Genomic DNA, 21,765 nt, shown 5'->3' with positions numbered 1-21,765 from the left:
CATGCTGCTCTCATGATAGTGAATACATCTCACAAGATCTGATGGTTTTATAAAGGGGAGTTCCCCTGCACACACTCTCTTGCCTGCTGCCATGTAAGACATGCCCTTGCTCCTCCTTCACCTTCCACCATGAGTGTGAGGCCTCCCCAGCCATGTGGAACTGTGAGTCCATTAAAGCTTCTTTTCTTTATAAATTACCCATTCTCGGGTATTTCTTCATAGTAGTATGAAAATGGATTAATACACCGTGCCTCTTCCACCATGTGGGAAGCAACACTGAACATAAATTAAAATGTTTAAACGTATTCAGGAGAAGATGATGAGGGTGTCCATTACAGGCTACGGGAAGGAGAAGAAAGGATATTTGGAAGAGATAGAGAGATACATAGATATTTCATATATATGATATATAGATATAAATAAATATACGCACATGTGCATGTGTGTGTACACACGCACACATATGCATGTGCAGGCACATGTGCTTAAATGAGGCCTGAAGACTGCCTTGGTTGTGGGGAATGTTAAAAACTGCCAGGTTTCTGCATGGAGCATCAAGGGAGTCAGAATGACCACATGGGAGGGAAAAGAGATGAAGAACATGGGTTTAGACCTGCTGAATTGAAAGTATCTGTGATATACACTGAAGACTGCCATATAAGTGTAAAGTTTAAAAGCAAGATCCAGGGTGAAGATATATCTCTAGAGACTTCTGAATGATTCCTTATATTCCCCCAGAGATAACAGTATTGAATATTAGGTTGAACTATATGGAACTACCAATATTCTATTTTTTTGACCTCTAAAAATGACAATTTCAACATGAGAATCTACTTTATCTATGAGTTCCTTGAAAATAAGACAATATGTAAATATATAAGTATTTCTAAAACAGAATCCACAACAGATATTTCACAAATATGCTGGAAGAATAAAGAATAAATTACATACATTTATGAATCCTGTGCTCGTTGTTATGTGGTTTTGTAAAATTATTATGAAAATTTGCATATTTTACACAATTAATAGAACTATAAGACTGATGTATTGCTCAATGGTAATTTCAAGCAATTGTCTTTTGTGGGGTCATGCACACCATGTATCCATCCCATGATTTTCTGCCTATGTGAGGAACTAGTAACTATAGTTTTTCAAATGGTTTATCAGTGCTCATTAATTTACTTACTCCCAACCAGTCTTTGTAGAGGGAGAAATGAGAAGAGGTGGGTACCAGATCACCAACAGAAATGTTTTCTCTAAGAAGGTACCTCAGTTTCCACATCTGCAAAGTAGAGATATCACTTGTATCTGTGGCTGACTATAAGGATCAGAGGAGATACTGCATGTACCACATGGGACACAAGAGAAGCTTAGTAAATGGGTGCTTTTGTTACTATGTCAGTGTTGTCAAATGACCAGTAGCAACTATTCAAAAATCATCTCCTATGTCAGGTTGCTGATGATTGACTATACAAGTTTATTTATAAGCTTAAAATTCTTGGGACAAGAATTTAGTGGAAGCAATGTTGACACAAAAAGCCAGACATAGTAAATGACACATATATTCAGAAAAACTATGTAGTAACCACTGAATCATAAAGATCTTAGAAGAGAAAATGGCCTTTAGAAGTTATCTCATCATTATTCCTTCAACAACCCCCAGATAGAGGTGAGAAAGCCTAAATATTTCAGGGATGGCAATAATTATTGCAATTATTTTAAAAGTTTCTGCTTTTTGCCAGGTGTGGTGGCTCACACCTGTAATCCCAGCACTTTGGGAGGCCGAGGAAGGCAGATCACTTGAGGCCAGGAGTTCAAGACCAGCCTGGCCAACATGGCAAAACCCTGTCTCTACTAAAAATACAAAAATTAGCCAGGCATGGTGGTATGCGCCTGTAGTCCCATCTACTCAGGAAGTTGAGGTAGGAGAATCACTTGAACCTAGAAGGCAGCGGTTGCATGAGCCAAGATCACACCACTACACTCCAGCTTGGGCAACAGAGCGAGACTTTGTCTCAAAAAAAAAAAAAAGTTCTGTTTTTGTTCGGCTTAAATTAAAAAGCATGTATGAAAATGTCAGCTAAGCTGATTCTAGTCACTCTTAGTCCCGTTTTCCCTTCTGACAACATGGACAGCAAGTTTATTACTTTCTCAAAAGGAATCATAGGAATATAATACACATTAAGGTATCTTCAACCTGCGTGTATCATTTTCAGTCATGCTTATTTATCAGATAATTAAGCCACCACACTGAGGTATAATGATGATTGCACTAATAACCCAAAATCTTCACTCATTCCAATGGGGATGTGGGTTGACTCTGGGTTCAGCAACGTTCACTTGCCTAGACAAATAGATGTTAGCAAATGTGATACAAGCATCAGGTTGACAAGCACTTGCTCCTTGTTTTCATCATAATAGTGTGCCCAAGGTGATCTGTTAGAGGATGACAGCCTGGTGGGCAGTTGTCCCAGGGAGGCCTCAGATATGCAAGAGAGGCTGAGCATAATCAGGGAAATTGCCAAGCCACTGACTTCAGCTGACTACAGACAAGTAAGTAAGCCCCATGGAATGCAGCTCAGGTCAAAGATGTATAAGCAAAAATAAATGTGTATGGTTTTATGCTACCCATGTTTTGTGGTTATTTTGTCACAGAGCATTACTACGGCAATATAAAACTGATATAGTGACCGTTAAGCATCCAAAAATTGTCTACTTACTAACCCTATAAAAACCCAGACTTCACCAGAATGACTACATGATGGCATCTCAATGACAACGTGAGTTATACATACAAAAACCACTGTTCTCCAGGTGTTTATAAACAGTCTGATTTAAATACAGGGTTAAATATGGAACCTTTCCAATTATACTACTTTTAAACTCAAAATTAGAAGGCATCAACAATATTGAATTGCTAGGATTATATCCATTTGAGAAAACTGAGTAACAGTTGATCTCTAGGTACATGTGGGGGACTAGTAGTGTACTGTACTACACCTTGGGCTAAGTGACCTACGACATGTTTCCTATGACCAATTTCTGTGATTTCTTACTCTATATCTTGAAAGAAGCTAGTTACCTAACTACACAGAAACACTGGTTTCTAGTGAGAAGAAAGAACAGTTGGATTTCTATTCCTATTTCCTGGCAAGGTTTCTCCAGTAGGTTTCTCAAGAGTCTAATCTTGGCATATCAATGTGGAAGAAAGTTTGTAAGTTGGGAAATCTATTCCTTTTAATAGTCACTCAGGACACTAAAACAGCTAGGTGCCAGGGCAAATCACTCTGTAGAAAATGGGAACAAGACAAGCCTAATATCTGTTTCTGGAATTTGGTGGGAGGAGGACCAAAGTCATTGCCTTCTTTTGATCCTTTACTTATGTCAATTATTTTGTAAATAAGAGAAATAAAATGTAACAAAAAAAAAATACGGATGTCTGAGAGTCATAATACTGAATATGCTAATATGTATAAAATATTTTTGAGTTCTTCAGAGGAAGATCATCATATAAATTAAACCTAGTACTATTAATCCTATTATCCAATCAACACACATGAATTAAACCTGCAGTACCTAATCAGAAGTAGGTGCTCCCTAGACATATTAAAGCCAATAATATCAATTAGAACATTACTAAGTCTAAATGTCTTTGCTCAAGTAATTATTTTTGTAGTCTCTCTAAAATGATTCATATGTCACATTCCAACATAATAGGACAGGACAGGATCAAGTCCTTTGGGACTAGGACTAGTCAGCTGCACTGAAATCCTTTTACTAACATTTTCAAAGTTTAATATCAGGTATTTTACCTTATTTAAACCGAAAGGGTATGTCAACGCCTAGTGTGCCATCAAGAACAGGCTCTTTATTGTCCTACTAGGGTGGAGATGCATACTCTGTAAACTAACGAGATTAAAAGCAAATGGAGGATATGAACCAGATTAATGATCTGGTCCCCGCAGCCTTACCAGAGAGTTTACTTAAAATGAAAGCTTTGGATGCTGATCCAACTTTTTCGATTTAACCAAGGTTCTCACTTGAATGGCTGTCATAACAGCATTACTACTGAAATCCTCTAGCTCATTCTTTCCAAGGCTTCTAGAAAGAAAATTGCAGAGAAATGTGATCCAAGGTACCGCCTGCAGTGGGCGCAGGAAAGGAGTGCTACAAGTTCAACAGCAGAGACAGTGTGGGGCGTGTGCCAACAAATGTTCTTTTAAAAGACTGATTCATGAGGTTAGGTAAAACTCTTTTCATCTAGGTCACTGGAAAACATCCTTGAAGGCAGACTGACTTCAAGACTCATCTATGTTAATGATATATGTAGGAACAAAAGCCAATTGCCATGGTAATGCATACTTAGTAGCAAGAACCACTGAACCAGAGCGGGCTCTGTGACATACTAGTTTGAAAATATCTGATTCTAAAAGAGAATCAGTTTTCCTTTCAAGTGGTAATGAGAATTCCAGATCTTCTATAAGTATGCATTTAATGGGAAATGCAATGATCCTCACCATACCTTCATGTCTAATTCCCACTTTTTCCCCTTTGCAGATTACCAGAGAATTCAATTTTTGGTTGTTCCTCATCTAGACATCTAGTTTCTTAGATGTTAGCTCTTAGACACCCTTCACTTCATCGTGGTCTTTTTGAGAAATGCAGAAATATTTTGTCTTCAGTCAAAGTTATTTAATTTCTACTTCTATTTTAGTGAGAAAGAGTAATGTATTTATTTATTATGACAATCTATTTTTTCTGATACACTTTCTATTACTTAAAAAAACTTTCTGCACTCACAATTATAAAGAAAGCATGCTATATCTTTAATAATATGCCTAATACAGGTCTCAGTGTGCTGGCCAGTGAATGTTTGAATACTGCCAACACCCAGCGGCCTTCTGGCAGCACTGGGCCTTCTAAAAGCTGTTCTCTGGCAATAGTCTTTCATGCAAGCACTAATTTTATTATAGCTAGTTTATGATTTTCCCTCATTTCTCTGCTATTTTTAAATGTGGGGCTGTAATAGGAGGTGTCTAGAGGCCCAGGAGATGAGGGAACCATTACATACTGTTGGGTCTCTGTGGCATCAGTGGCCTTTGGAAGCTAAGGATTTCAAATGCGATGTCAAAGGGTATTTGAATACGGGGTCCCTCAGGAACTGTGCCCAATGAGAAACACATTGCTTTGCTCTCTTTATTTTACTTTTAATTTCTGCTTTCAAGTTGTTGTGGTCTCTCAACACTCTTCCCAGTTTTTTTCTTTTTTGTACATTGCCCACTCTAGCCAGACCTGTTTAGCAACATTTAACAACACTGTCTTGGGAGATGAGTTTTTTACATCCAGTATGATGTACCAGTACTGACTTCTATAACACAATGTTAAAACAGTTCATAATGTGAATAAAACTCTGCATGAAAAAATATCAATTTTACTTGATATTATTCCACATGTAACTCTGGGCTGCAAGTTTTCAGAAAGACTGGCTAATCAGAAAAAAAGTTTGAAAAATTAGAGTGGTTTTCAAGGATGGTTTATGGGGATGAAGAAAGACATTTATGAAACAGGAGAGGAGGGAAGCCATATGCTTTTCTTAAATTAGGCTTGTATCTGATAACTGGGATAAACAAGTCTCGCATAAGAAGATGACAACTAGTGTTCTGGATCCAAATCCAACCTGTGCCATCCCAATCAACCTCTATAGTCAGAAGAGTGAAGGGAAGAAAGAAGCACAAGATAGAACACAAGCAGCACAACGATAAAGATGAAAACACCCTCACTTTAAATTGCAGTAAAACACATGCAAAACAGTGGAGACCACTGGTAAGAACTATTGACAAAAAAGCCAAACTCTGTAAAATATTTGAAGAGACCTATCCTGAACCAAATGTGAGGACCATGACCCATGACACAGCCCCAGGAGGTCCTGACAACATGTGCCCAAGTTGGCTGCGTTACAGCTTGGTTTTATACATTTTAAGGAGACATAAAGCATCAATCAGTGCATGTAAGGTATGTATTGATTCAATCTGGAAAAGCAGGACAATTCAAAGGGGTAAAAAACAAAAGGCCAATGACAAAAAGAGACACATTGAGAAAGCATTTGAATCCTAAAACTGTATTTTTAACAAAGAGCAAATATTGCAAATGTGACTATTCAGGGTTACATTCATGCTAAAAACAAAATAAAGAGAGATAGGAAAAGTCACAAGCATATAAAATGATGGATCTGGAAATACTATTAAATAGTAGCAATCCCTGGATCAGACAGTGCCTAACAAATGTGCTTTACCTGAAGAAGACTGAGAACCCAAAGCAACTGTAGACTTCTTTTTCAGATTGTCCTAAATGTAGATTATACTCTGACATTAAAAATAAATAAATAAAAAAACCCCACAAACTTTAAAGTAGCTTTAATATGTACAGAGGTCACTCAGCAATATTTATTCCCCATTAATGTTCTTTTCTATTAATTTATTTCCATACGTGCTTCACTTATCCTAACATAAAAACTAAAGGGCAAAGATATGCAACCCAGTTATACATCCTTGCACAGTATGAGACACCAGGTAATCAAGCTGTGTTACCATAAAAGCCACTGTCAGCCAGATCCAGTGGCATATGACTATAGTCCTAGCTACTCAGGAGACTAAGGCAGGAGGACTTCTTGGGCCCAGGAGTTTGAGACCAGCCTGGGAAACATAGCGAGACTTGCCTCAAAAAAAACAAAAAACAAAAAACAAAAAAAAAAAATAAAGCCACTGTCAATGGCTCTTCTACGGGATCCATAAACCAGATCAAACTCTTTAGCCACAGTCAGCTCCATTCATTCAACTGTGCATCCTCTGGATTTCCAAATATGTTCATCTCTTTTTTTATAAAAGAAGCTACCAATTTGATAACATTACGATTCTCCAAGCATTCTTAAAGTAAATTACAAAAATCCAAGACAATATTCTTTGTGATTTTTTCATTCTTTTTTTTTTTGTGCTTAAAATTTCTTTTTTTGCGTTTTTTTTTTCTTTTGTTTTTTTTTTTAATTAGTATTTTTAAGTTCTAGGGTACATGTGGATAACGTGCAGGTTTGTTACATATGTATACTTGTGCCATGTTGGTGTGCTGTACCCATCAACTTGTCAGCACCCATCAACTCATCATTAACATCAGGTATAACTCCTAATGCAATCTCTCCCCCCTCCCCTTTCCCCGTGATAGGCCCCAGTGTATGATGTTCCCCTTCCCAAGTCCAAGTGATCTCATTGTTCAGTTTCCACCTATGAGTGAGAACATGCGGTGTTTGGTTTTCTGTTCTTGTGATAGTTTGCTGAGAATGATGGTTTCCAGCTGCATCCATGTCCCTACAAAGGACACAAACTCATCCTTTTTTATGGCTGCATAGTATTCCATGGTGTATATGTGCCACATTTTCTTAATCCAGTCTGTCACTGATGGACATTTGGGTTGATTCCAAGTCTTTGCTATTGTGAATAGTGCTGCAATAAACATACGTGTGCATGTGTCTTTATAGCAGCATGATTTATAATCCTTTGGGTATATACTCAGTAATGGGATGGCTGGGTCATATGGTACTTCTAGTTCTAGATCCTTGAGGAATCACCATACTGTTTTCCATAATGGTTGAACTAGGTTACAATCCCACCAACAGTGTAAAAGTGTTCCTATTTCTCCACATTCTCTCCAGCACCTGTTGTTTCCTGACTTTTTAATGATCGCCATTCTAACTGGTGTGAGATGGTATCTCATTGTGGTTTTGATTTGCATTTCTCTGATGGCCAGTGATGATGAGGATTTTTTCATGTGTCTGCTGGCTGTATGAATGTCTTCTTTTGAGAACTGTCTGTTCATATCCTTTGCCCACTTTTTGATGGGTTTTTTTTTTCTTGTAAATTTGTTTGAGTTCTTTGTAGGTTCTGGATATTAGCCCTTTGTCAGATGAGTAGATTGCAAAAATTTTCTCCCATTCTGTAGGTTGCCTGTTGACTCTGATGGTAGTTTCTTTTGCTGTGCAGAAGCTCTTTAGTTTAATTAGATCCCATTTCTCAATTTTGGCTTTTGTTGCCGTTGCTTTTGGTGTTTTAGACATGAAGTCCTTGCCCATGCCTATGTCCTGAATGGTACTACCTCGGTTTTCTTCTAGGGTTTTTATGGTATTAGGTCTAACATTTAAGTCTCTAATCCATCTTGAATTAATTTTCGTATAAGGAGTAAGGAAAGGATCCAGTTTCAGCTTTCTACTTATGGCTAGCCAATTTTCCCAGCACCATTTACTAAATAGGGAATCCTTTCCCCATTTCTTGTTTCTCTCAGGTTTGTCAAAGATCAGATGGCTGTAGATGTGTGGTATTATTTCTGAGGACTCTGTTCTGTTCTATTGGTCTATATCTCTGTTTTGGTACCAGTACCATGCTGTTTTGGTTACTGTCGCCTAGCAGTATAGTTTGAAGTGAGGTAGTTTGATGCCTCCAGCTTTGTTCTTTTGACTTAGGATTGTCTTGGAGATGCGGGCTCTTTTTTGGTTCCATATGAACTTTAAAGCAGTTTTTTCCAATTCTGTGAAGAAACTCATTGGTAGCTTCATGGGGATGGCATTCAATCTATAAATTACCTTGGGCAGTATGACCATTTTCACAATATTGATTCTTCCTATCCATGAGCATGGTATGTTCTTCCATTTGTTTGTGTCCTTTTATTTCACTGAGCAGTGGTTTATAGTTCTCCTTGAAGAGGTCCTTTACATCCCTTGTAAGTTGGATTCTTAGGTATTTTATTCTCTTTGAAGCAACTGTGAATGGAAGTTCATTCATGATTTGGCTCTCTGTTTGTCTATCACTGGTGTACAAGAATGCTTGTGATTTTTGCACATTAATTTTGTATCCTGAGACTTTGCTGAAGTTGCTTATCAGCTTAAGGAGATTTTGGGCTAAGACAATGGGGTTTTCTAAATATACAATCATGTCATCTGCAAACAGGGACAATTTGACTTCTTCTTTTCCTAACTGAATACCCTTGATTTCTTTCTCTTGCCTGACTGCCCTAGCCAGAACTTCCAACACTATGTTGAATAGGAGTGGTGAGAGAGGGCATCCCTGTCTTGTGCCAGTTTTCAAAGGGAATTTTTCCAGTTTTTGCCCATTCAGTATTATATTGGCTGTAGGTTTGTCATAAATAGCTCTTATTATTTTGAGGTACGTTCCATCAATACCGAATTTATTGAGCGTTTTTAGCATGAAGAGCTGTTGAATTTTGTCAAAAGCCTCTTCTGCATCTATTGAGATAATCATGTGGTTCTTGTCTTTGGTTCTGTTTATATGCTGGATTATGTTTATTGATTTGCATATGTTGAACCAGCCTTGTATCCCAGGGATGAAGCCCACTTGATCATGGTGGATAAGCTTTTTGATGTGTTGCTGAATCCGGTTTGCCAGTATTTTATTGAGGATTTTTTTTTCTTTTTATTTATTTATTTATTTTTATTATTATTATACTTTAAGTTCTAGGGTACATGTGCATAACGTGCAGGTTTGTTACATATGTATACTTGTGCCATGTTGCTGTGCTGCACCCATCAACTTGTCAGCACCAATCAACTCGTCATTTACATCAGGTATAACTCCCAATGCAATCCCTCCCCCTCCCCCCTCCCCATGATAGGCCCCAGTGTGTGATGTCCCCCTTCCCGAGCCCAAGTGATCTCATTGTTCAGTTCCCACCTGTGAGTGAGAACACGCGGTGTTTGGTTTTCTGTTCTTGTGATAGATTTTGCATCGATGTTCATCAGGGATATTGGTCTAAAATTCTCTTTTTTTGTTGTGTCTCTGCCAGGCTTTGGTATCAGGATGATGTTGGCCTCATCAAATGAGTTAGGGAGGATTCCCTCTTTTCTACTGATTGGAATAGTTTCAGAAGGAATGGTACCAGCTCCTCCTTGTACCTCTGGTAGAATTCAGCTGTGAATCCATCTGGTCCTGGACTTTTTTTGGTTGGTAGGCTATTAATGATTGCCTCAATTTCAGAGCCTGCTATTGGTCTATTCAGGGATTCAGCTTCTTCCTGGTTTAGTCTTGGAAGAGTGTAAGTGTCCAGGAAATTATCCATTTCTTCTAGATTTTCTAGTTTATTTGCATAGAGGTGTTTATAGTATTCTCTGATGGTAGCTTGTATTTCTGTGGGGTTGGTGGCCATATCCCCTTTATCATTTTTTATTGCATCTATTTGATTCTTCTCTCTTTTCTTCTTTATTAGTCTTGCTAGCAGTCTATCAATTTTGTTGATCTTTTCAAAAAACCGACTCCTGGATTCATGATTTTTTTGGAGGGTTTTTTGTATGTCTATCTCCTTCAGTTCTGCTCTGATCTTAGTTGTTTCTTGCCTTCTGCTAGCTTTTGAATGTGTTTGCTCTTGCTTCTCTAGTTCTTTTAATTGTGATGTGAGAGTGTCAATTTTAGATCTTTCCCGCTTTCTCTTGTGGGCATTTAGTGCTATAAATTCCCCTCTACACACTGCTTTAAATGTGTCCCAGAGATTCTGGTATGTTGTATCTTTGTTCTCATTGGTTTCAAAGAACATCTTTATTTCTCCCTTCATTTCGTTGTGTACCCAGTAGTCATTCAGGAGCAGGTTATTCAGTTTCCATGTAGTTGAGCGGTTTCTATTGAGTTTCTTAGTCCTGAGTTCTAGTTTGATTGCACTGTGGTCTGAGAGACAGTTTCTTATAATTTCTATTCTTGTACATTTGCTGAGGAATGCTTTACTTCCAATTATGTGGTCAATTTTGGAATAAGTGCGATGTGGTGCTGAGAAGAATGTATATTCTGTTGATTTGGGGTGGAGAGTTCTGTAGATGTGTATTAGGTCTGCTTGCTGCAGAGATGAGTTCAATTCCTGGATATCCTTGTTAACTTTCTGTCTCGTTGATGTGTCTAATGTTGACAGTGGGGTGTTGAAGTCTCCCATTATTATTTTATGGGAGTCTAAGTTTCTTTGTAAGTCTCTAAGGACTTGCTTTATGAATCTGGGTGCTCCTGTATTGGGTGCATATATATTTAGGATAGTTAGCTCTTCCTGTTGAATTGATCCCTTTACCATTATGTAATGGCCTTCTTTGTCTCTTTTGATCTTTGATGGTTTAAAGTCTGTTTTATCAGAGACTAGTATTGCAACCCCTGCTTTTTTTTTGTTCTCCATTTGCTTGGTAGATCTTCTTCCATCCCTTTATTTTGAGCCTATGTGTGCCTATGCATATGAGATGGGTCTCCTGAATACAGCAAACTGATGAGCCTTGACTCTTTATCCAGTTTGCCAGTCTGTGTCTTTTAATTGGAGCATTTAGTCTATTTACATTTAAGGTTAATATTGTTATGGGTGAACTTGATCCTGCCATTATGATATTAACTGGTTATTTTGCTCGTTAGTTGATGCAGTTTCTTCCTAGCCTCGATGGTCTTTACTTTTTGGCATGTTTTTGCAATGGCTGGTACCGGTTGTTCCTTTCCATGTTTAGTGCTTCCTTCAGGGTCTCTTGTAAGGCAGGCCTGGTGGTGACAAAATCTCTAAGCATTTGCTTATCTGTAAAGGATTTTATTTCTCCTTCGCTGACGAAACTTACTTTGGCTGGATATGAAATTCTGGGTTTAAAATTCTTTTCTTTAAGAATGTTGAATATCGGCCCCCACTCTCTTCTGGCTTGTAGAGCTTCTGCCGAGAGATCTGCTGTTAGTCTGATGGGCTTCTCTTTGTGGGTAACCCGAGCTTTCTCTCTGGCAGCCCTTAAGATTTTTTCCTTCATTTCAACTTTGGTGAATCTGGCAATTATGTGTCTTGGAGTTGCTCTTCTGGAGGAGTATCTTTGTGGCGTTCTCTGTATTTCCTGAATTTGAATGTTGGCCTGCCCTACTAGGTTGGGGAAGTTCTCCTGGATGATATCCTGAAGAGTGTTTTCCAACTTGGTTCCATTTTCCCCCTCATTTTCAGGCACCCCAATCAGACGTAGATTTGGTCTTTTTACATAATCCCATACTTTTTGCAGGCTTTGTTCATTTCTTTTTCTTCTTTTTTCTTTAGATTTCTCTTCTCGCTTCATTTCATTAATTTGATCCTCAATCGCTGATACTCTTTCTTCCAGTTGATCGAGTCAGTTACTGAAGCTTGTGCATTTGTCATGTATTTCGCGTGTCATGGTTTTCATCTCTGTCAGTTTGTTTATGGCCTTCTCTGCATTAATTATTCTAGTTATCAATTCTTCCACTCTTTTTTCAAGATTTTTAGTTTCTTTGTGCTGGTTACATAATTCCTCCTTTAGCTCTGAGAAGTTTGATGGACTGAAAGCTTCTTCTCTCATCTCGTCAAAGTCATTCTCTGTCCAGTTTTGATCCGTTGCTGGCGATGAGCTGCGTTCCTCTGCAGGGGGTGATGCGCTCTTACTTTTTGAATTTCCAGCTTTTCTGCCCTGCTTTTTCCCCATCTTTGTGGTTTTATCTGCCTCTGGTCTTTGATGATGGTGACGTACTGATGGGGTTTTGGTGTGGTGTCCTTTCTGTTAGTTTTCCTTCTAACAGTCAGGACCCTCAGCTGTAGGTCTGTTGGAGATTGCTTGAGGTCCACTCCAGACCCTGTTTGCCTGGGTATAGCGGCAGAGGGTGCAGAAGATAGAATATTGCTGAACAGCGAGTGTACCTGTCTGATTCTTGCTTTGGAAGCTTCCTCTCAGGGGTGTACTCCACCGTGGGAGGTGTGGCGTATCGGTCTGCCCCTAGTGGGGGATGTCTCCCAGTTAGGCTACTCAGGGGTCAGGGACCCACTTGAGCAGGCAGTCTGTCCGTTCTCAGATCTCAACCTCTGTGTTGGGAGATCCACTGCTCTCTTCAAAGCTGTCAGACAGAGTCATTTGCGTCTGCAGAGATTTCTGCTGCTTTTTTGTTGTTGTTGTTGTTGTTGAGCTGTGTCCTGTCGCCAGAGGTGGAGTCTACAGAGACAGTCAGGCCTCCTTGAGCTGCTGTGAGCTCCACTAAGTTCGAACTTCCCAGGGGCTTTACCTACTTAAGCCTCAGCAATGGCGGATGCCCCTCCCCCAGCCTCGCTGCTGCCTTGCGGTTAGATCGCAAACTGCTGTGCTAGCAATGTGGGAGGCTACGTGGGCTTGGGACCCTCCCAGCCACGTGTGGGATATAATCACCTGGTGTGCCCGTTTGCTAAGAGCCTTGGTAAAGCGCAGTATTGGAGGTGGGAGTTACCTGATTTTCCAGGTGTTGTGTGTCTCAGTTCCCCTGGCTAGGAAAAGGGATTCCCTTCCCCCTTGGGCTTCCCAGGTGAGGCGATGCCTCGCCCTGCTTCAGCTCTGGCTGGTCAGGCTGCAGCAGCTGACCAGCACCGATTGTCCAGCACTCCCTAGTGAGATGAACCCAGTACCTCAGTTGAAAATGCAGAAATCACCTGTCTTCTGTGTCGCTCACGCTGGGAACTGGAGACTGGAGCTGTTCCTATTCGGCCATCTTGCTCCGCCCTCTCTTTTTTTTTTTTTTTTTTTTTTTAAATAAAAGTCAGGTCTCACTATACTGCCCAGGCTGGTCTCAAGCAACTCTCAACACCTTAGCCTCCCAAGTAGCTGGGATTATAGGCATGCACCACTGCACCCAGCAGGACAATATTCTCTCTGGTTTAAACTGTATACTCTTTGACTGTGTGTTATTCCACAATCATATATACTGTACCTTATTCTTCTCTGGCATGCTCATTAAGTTGAGCTGCTGTAGTTAATTAATACTCTTTAGAGAACTACAGATCAACATAATCTGGTAGTATTCTTTATGAACTATCCTCTCTAGATTGGAAAAAAGAAAACCCTTTACATGTGGTTATATGGTTTGGCTGTGTCCCCACCCAAATCTCATCTTGAGTTGTAGTTCCCATAATTCCCATGTGTTGTGGGAGGGACCCAGTGGGAGATAATTGATTTCATGGGGGCGGTTTTCCCCACACTGTTCTTGTGATAGGATAAGCCTCACGAGATCTGTTTTGGGTTTTTTTTTTTTTTTTTTTTTTGAGATGGAGTCGCTATGTTGCCCAGGCTGGAGTGCAGTGGCCGGATCTCGGCTCACTGCAAGCTCCGCCTCCCGGGTTCACGCCATTCTCCTGCCTCAGACTCCTGAGTAGCTGGGACTATAGGCACCCGCCACCATGCCTGGCTAATTTTTTTGTATTTTTAGTACAGACGGGGTTTCACCGTGTTCACCAGGATAGTCTCAATCTCCTGACCTTGTGAGCCACCCGCCTCGGCCTCCCAAAGTGCTCGGATTACTGGTGTGAGCCACTGCCCCCGGCCGGTGTTGGTTTATTTGAGACTCGCCTGTCACCCAGGCTGGAGTGCAATGGCGCGATCTCGGCTCACTGCAACCACCGCCTCCTGTGTTCAAATGATTCTGCAGCCTCAGCCCCTTGAGTAGCTGGGATTACAGGTGCCCGCCACCACACCCAGCTAATTTTTGTATTTTTAGTGGAGACAGGGTTTTACCATGTTGGCCAGGCTGGTCTCGAGCTCCTGACCTCGTGATCCGCCCACCTCAGCCTTCAAAAGTGCTGGGATTACAGGCGTGAGCCACCGCGCCTGGCTGATCTGGTGTTTTTACATGGGGTTTTCCCTTTTGCTTGGTTTTCATCCTTTCTTGCCTGTCGTTATGTAAGACATGCCTTTTGCCTTCTGTCATGATTGTGAGGCCTCCCCAGCCACATGGAACTGGGAGTCCATTAAACCTATTTTTCTTTATAAATTACCCACTCTGGGGTATGTCTTCATCAGCAGTGTGAAAATGGACTAATACATACACAGTCTAACAAAAGAGATTAAAAAACAAACCTTAGAGTCTTCAATGTACATGTATTGTCTAGCACAGATAGGGCTTCATAGATGTTCCCAAAATTTGACAATGTTAGCACAACTTCAAAATGTAAGCTCCATCAGATCACTATTATCACTTAACCAAATCAAGGCTGAACTGATTTTATAGAATGCTGGTTAGACATGGTTTATGACCTCAGGAAGTAAGTAGAAGACACAAATACTGTATTATCAGTGATGCGGTGTAAAAGCTAATGGACTACAAGTTGGAAGCCCTGGTATGAGAATAGTCATTAATTGGCTGTATGTCCTCAGATAGGTATCTCTATCAGAGCCCTAGCTGTTTCAGCTATAAAATGAGGGCAAGGTGCTCTCTAAGATCCTTATCTGATCCAAAAGGTGTAATTCTAAACAAATAACTATCAGGAATCAAAATATTAATAAAATCACATAAGAAACTACTTCCTGTTATGACAGACTAGTCTGTAGCAGAAGAATTCATTTGCCAAAAACAAATTTTAAAATTGTATAAATTTTAAAAATCCATTCAAAGGCACTGGAGTGGTATCAAGGTATTTGGGATGGAAGGGACCAAATCCTGGACAGGGGAACTCACAGAAACTTCGCAGAGCTTTCAGCAATCCCCAGGGCTAGGGAGATAAAACCTGAAGTTCAGAGCTACCAAGGAAGCCAAGATTTGACGTGCCTTTACAGAAACGTGAACCCAAGTGTTTGAGCCACCACTACCCTCAAGACACTATTTTATAAGTAGCATACACCTAATGGAGGAGAAGACACATAGAAAGTAACTGCAATAAATCAAGTTATTGGCATTCTCACGGTACTAGAAAGATAAAAGCTAAAGTTCAGAGTCTCTCAAGGTGGTGGGATTATTTAAGTACCTCAGATTTAAAGCTGGGACTATTAAAGGACTAAAGCCTAAGAATAAAGTTGAATCAGAAACTGTTTTAACTGAAATCCAGCTTTGAAATATCTCATTCTTGACTGGATTAAGATGATCTACTCCTACTCTAAATACCTGCCAGATATTAAAGGAAATGTTATCTAGAGGAAGATAATGCCATTGAGATTCTCTTCATATTTTATATACAATGGTCAACATTCAATAAGAAACTGAACCATGCACAACAATAATAGGACCAACAGAAGAAATAGAAAATATAAATGAACCCACAAATTATTAGACATAGAATTTAAAATAACTTATTAATATATTCAAGGAAAAATGATAAGCTAGAGAATTTCATAAGAGAACTGGATTCTATTAAAAAAAGAAATTGAAATTCCAAAAAAATGACTAAAATTAACAATGTGATATACAGGCTTCATAGCAAGTTGGACATAGCTAAAGAGAGATCTGTGATCTAGAATACAGGATAGTAAAAAAAAAAATCTAAGCTGAAAGACAGATAAAAAGGATGAAAAATCCAGTACAAAGTATAATGGACATATGGAACATGGTACAAAGGTATAATATATGCAGTAGAAGAATAGACACACACGAAGAAATGGAGCAGAAGCAGTATTTGAAGAGATAATAGCCAAGAATGTTCCAATACTAATGAAAAGCATAAAGCCACAAATCCAAGAAGCTCAGTGAATCTCACACAGAATACAGAGTAAACCACATCTAAACTATTTTACAGTAAAAGTGTGGAAAATCAGGAAAAAGAAACAGCAAGAAGAGAGGGCAAAAGATACTATCTTCAATAACAACATTGAGACAGTTTTCAATAGAAAAAAGCGGAAACAACCCAAATGAATACATAAATAGTATATACATTCATTTAACAGAACACTATATAGAAATGAGAATATGTGAATTACTGGTATAGCCCTCAACAATAATAAATCTAACAAACATAACAATGAGCAAAAGAAATGAGGTACAGAAGATGATATACTATATGAATCTATTTGTATACAGTTCAAAAATAGGAAATAATAGCCTATGCTGTTGTAAGTCAAAATAATGGTTATCCTTTGGGTGTGATTAATATTGGAAGGAGGCAAGAAACGCTAATGAGTTACTGGTAACTCCAGTTTCTGATATGCATAGAGGATAAAAGGACATATTTACTTTGTGAAAATTCATTTAAAAATTATTTGTGTACCTTTCCATGTATAATACCTCAATAAAAGTTTATTTAGACACATACACACATCAATGAGTAACAGCAGTCTTTAAATTGCAAATTCATTTTACAAATGATTCATACACAACTTCTTTCCTTCTTTCTATTCACTGCTTAATGTATCTTCCAACATCTCCTTCTTTGGGTTCAAAAGACACTAAAGGGTGAGATGGTCTCAGAAATAGGAGCTTAATTTATAGTACATTTATAGATTATTAAGTAAATAAGATACTAAGAACCAGGCTGGGACCTTGGTCTCATTTAAGACATTTCTGTGGTGAACCAATTTAAAGACAAGCAAAACAAAAAGAATCTAAGACAAGAGAGCAAGATTGTTTATTAAGAGTGACCAAAACACAAGTATGGACTGCCGGATTGCAGAAAAGATGCTATTAAGAATGCATTAGGCTGGGCCTGGTGGCTCACGCCTGTAATCCTAGCACTTTGGGGGTCCGAGGCGGGTGGATCACTTGAGGTCAGGAGTTTGAGACCAGCCTTGCCAACGTGGAGAAACCCCATCTCTACTAAAAATACAAAAATTAGCCAGATGTGGTAGTGCATGCCTGTAATCCCAGCTACTCAAGAGGCTGGGGCATAAGAATCACTTGAACCCAGGAGGCAGAGGTTGCAGGGAGCTGAGATCGCACCACTGCACTCCAGCCTGGGCAACAGAGTGAGACTGTCTTAAAAAAGAGAGAGAGAGAGAGATTAGGAATTTGATAGACTAGATCAAGAAAATAAATGTAAATACAATATCTTGAACCCCACAGCAAGGAGCCTGTTTGTGATAGATTAAACATTTAGCAATCACTGGAAGAACCAGAAGAACTTTAAAATAGGAAAGACTATTCAGTATGCATTACGAAAGTTCTTTAAGAAATTCTACACTTCTAAAACAACGCAAGAAAATCCATCAGTCTGGTAAAAGCTTTGGCAAAGATTTTTCCAACTTCATGCATGTTTCACCTGAAATAAGGAGATAAGGCCCTTAAATTTCCATCACTACCATGAGTTTGCCTCAAACATTAAGACCATTACATAGTTTGTGATATAGCCTGTTAATAAAACAACTTTAATAATTTGGTAGTTGTTTTTCTTATAGGATCTCATATGCAGTGAAGGTGGCTTTAAAACAAATTGGACAATGTTAGGAACCAGGTTAGTCCAGGTTTTACAGTATTGTATATTTTTTCCATTCCAATAATTCTGCAGACTCTGCTCAGTCTTCAGAAAGACAGTTGCTGATACAAATATGCATGTCTGAACTTACAGTTGTTTTACTTGAAAGTGCCCTTTTCCTCATCTCTTTTATGAAAGAAGATACTCCAGCTGCTTTTTTGGAGAGAGTAAAGGTATTCAGCAATACAGTAAAGCAATCTTTTTTTTTTTTTTTTTTTTAACTCACAGTGGGAGGAAGAAAAGGGGAGAAAGTTAAAAAAAAAAAAAAAAAGAAGAAGCGTTTTTCTAACTTTGCTGCCTACCCCTACACTCCATTCTGATGCTGAAATGGTGAGAAGATTGTCAGTCAATGGGAGTGTGGGGTGGGAGCTGGTAAGTTTTATTTCCAAAGGGTGGCTAGGTGATCCTGACCTCCTAGTTGAAACAGCATTGGACTAAAACTGATCTACAGAAAGTGACAGGCTTTAGAGGACAGTTTTATAGATGGCTAAGAGATGAACTAAATAAGGACTGTCACCAGTAATTTTTGTTTCTTTTTTTTTAGAGAGGGCCTCACTGTCGCCCAGGCTGGAGTGCAGTGGCTTGATCTTGGCTCACTGTAGCCTTGAACTCCAGGACTCCAGTGATCCTCCCACCTCAGCCTCCCGAGTAGCTGTGATCACAGGCATGCACCATATCGCCTGGCTAATTTTGTGTATTTTTTGTAGACATAGGGTTTCGTCATGTTGCCCAGGCTGCTCTCAAACTCCTGAACTGAAGTAATCTGCCTGCCTCAGCCTCCCAAAGTGCTAGGATTACAGGCACGAGCCACAGCACCTGGCCCACTATTTTTATTATAGGAACCCTTCTAATTATTGACACCCAAATCTTGGTTAGCATAAACCACTGGGACCATGAGATCATGACTAAAGTACTAGGATAAAATTGTATATCAAAGGAAAAAAAAGTACCTGGCTGATTTGGATTCAGGAGAAAGATGGATCTGAATTAGTAACAAGATTTGATTAGATAGATGGGTAGAATTATGCTACTGCCAAGTATATACAGTAACTATTAATAGAACTTCTCTAATGGCTTTCTTGGCTAGAGGAAGAGATTAGGGATAATAGCCATGGCAGCAACTGCTGTGGCAGCTAAAACTTACTGTCTACATGCTTTATGCTAAACACTGTGATAAATACTTTATTGCAGATTACCCTTGTTTTATGGATTAGGAGACTCAGACTTAAAGAAGTTTAATAATTTACCTAAGACCACAAAACTAGGTAAGTGTCAGACTGAGGACTCAGCCAAAGTCTATTCGATCTTAACAACATTCTGCTTATAAATTCTGATCAACATAGTTAACTCCTTATATGTCTAATATTTCTAGAGAATTTATGAATACTTATTAAAATACTTAAATTATATTAGTATTTTATTCATCCTGTAATCATTTTTAGCTTCTTGATTTGCCTAGGCAAACCTCCTAAAAAATAGTTAAAAGGTAAAATTTAGACTCAATCAATTACCACAAATTCTAACTAAAATCAGTAAAATTAATTAATTAGTGAAGTCTTATCAGAGACTAAATAATAAAAAAAAATTTAGAACGTTCTTGCCACTCTCAATCTCTATCCTCCAGGAAAGGCTGAAAGACATGTTCTAACACACCTCCAAAAAGCAATGGACACCTGGTTAGCGAGCCTGCAGAAGAATATGTATTATGAAATAAAAGCAATAAGCAATTCAATGGTGATTTCTTTGCAATGTGATTTCCTTGTGGAAAAGGAGAACTTTGGGATTCATATATGTTGCATGGTAATTAGAGAAAAGTACCTTTATTCAGGGAGAATAAAAGATGCTGATTACTGCTTAGAAAACAGACTGTTTTTGGTGAGCTAAAACTGAAATAAGAAAGGATTCCTAATTTGGATCATTGGTATCAGTGAATGGGAAGAGCATTGTTCTACAACCTATTTTAATCAGATTTTAATTATTCTAAGCCACAATGACAAAAATTAAACTTCAGTGATGGTTTTACAAAATTAAAAAGGACTGTAGGAAATTATCATTTCTGTTGTTTTTGTTTTAGAAATTATCTTTTTAAAAACTGGACACACAGTAGATTTTGTTTCAGCAAGGATAACTGCTTTGTATCAATTATATTCCAAGTAGGTAGCACAACATATGTCACGTTATTTTAGAAAACCATAAGTTAACACTTATTATTAGCTGTATAACGTTATGAAAACATCATCCATCCTCTTTAAACTTTAGTTTTCTCATCTACAAAACAGAAAAATTACCATTAATTTGCTTCAGTTTCTCCAATCTGGCCCTGAGGATCCCAACGTTAAAAATCATGTAAGTGCAAGCTTACCCAGCAGCTGTTCTGTTGGGGCAGCCTACCACCCATTATACCAGAATGACAGCATCTTAGCCGCAAAAATCACATTCTTAGCCTTACAGATTGTCATTAGTATCTTTAGGAATAATACCACTCAAACTCCTCTCAGTCCCTGAACGATACTGCAGTCTCTGATATGTCAGGTTATATCTGTTTCTGAGTCTTTTAATTTTGATTCTTTATGCTTAACTCTCTTAGCTATTGCTTCAATCTACAGTCCCTAATATGGGTGTAGCAAATGCATTATCAAGCAGAAGGCTTTTGGTATATCTCAGGAAGCCTGTTTCTCTTTTTTTTATTTTTATTTTTATTTTATTTTATTTTATTTATTTTTATTTATTTATTTTTTTTTAGGAAGCCTGTTTCTCCGGGAAACTACTGAATTATATCAAACTACATAAAAGTCCATTCCTGAAATCCAAATACCTGCTCTGGGTTTTTGTGGGAATAACATGAAATAATGTATACAAAAATAAGAAATCTATTTGTAAATGGTAAATATTAATCACATGCAAATAACAATCCATTATCAATGGTAATCATTATTTTAAATGACTAGGATCCAGTTAACATTCCATAAATTGTATCATTATGGGTAAAATAATTAATTTAGGATCTTTAGAAGTCCTACAATTATAACAAAAGGGAATTACTTTTAGGTATAACAAATTAAAGCAAGTCACTTGATGATGGTCAAATCATATCATTCCTATAGGCTTCCTATTTCTCAGGATAAAATGAGACGGTTAGCCTTGGTGATTTCTTTTTTTTTTTTTTTTTTTTTTTTTTTTTGAGACGGAGTCTCGCTCTGTCGCCCAGGCTGGAGTGCAGTGGCCGGATCTCAGCTCACTGCAAGCTCCACCTCCCAGGTTCACGCCATTCTCCTGCCTCAGCCTCCCGAGTAGCTGGGACTACAGGCGCCCGCCACCTCGCTCGGCTAGTTTTTATGTATTTTTAGTAGAGACGGGGTTTCACCGTGTTCGCCAGGATGGTCTCGATCTCCTGACCTTGTGATATGCCCGTCTCGGCCTCCCAAAGTGCTGGGATTACAGGCTTGAGCCACTGCGCCCGGCTTGCCTTGGTGATTTCTACTAAATTGCATAAAGTGCTTTCTCCATGGGACCTATATCTCATTCTCTGCCTCAGCTTAGCACTGTCTTGCAGGAGAGAGGTGGCTCCCCACAGCAGTT

General features: G+C 38.8%; 1 protein-coding gene across 5 annotated transcripts in view; it reads right to left on the bottom strand.

Moving 5' to 3' along the window:
- The window catches only part of TTC28 (tetratricopeptide repeat domain 28), a 711,882-nt gene that overhangs the window by 290,314 nt on the left and 399,803 nt on the right, over window positions 1-21,765 (bottom strand). The gene's annotated exons all lie outside the window — the stretch shown is intronic.

Source organism: Chlorocebus sabaeus, chromosome 19 (genome assembly GCF_047675955.1).
Source record: "Chlorocebus sabaeus isolate Y175 chromosome 19, mChlSab1.0.hap1, whole genome shotgun sequence".
NCBI classification, from domain to species: Eukaryota; Metazoa; Chordata; class Mammalia; order Primates; family Cercopithecidae; genus Chlorocebus; species Chlorocebus sabaeus.
This window is presented reverse-complemented; position numbering and strand designations above follow the sequence as displayed.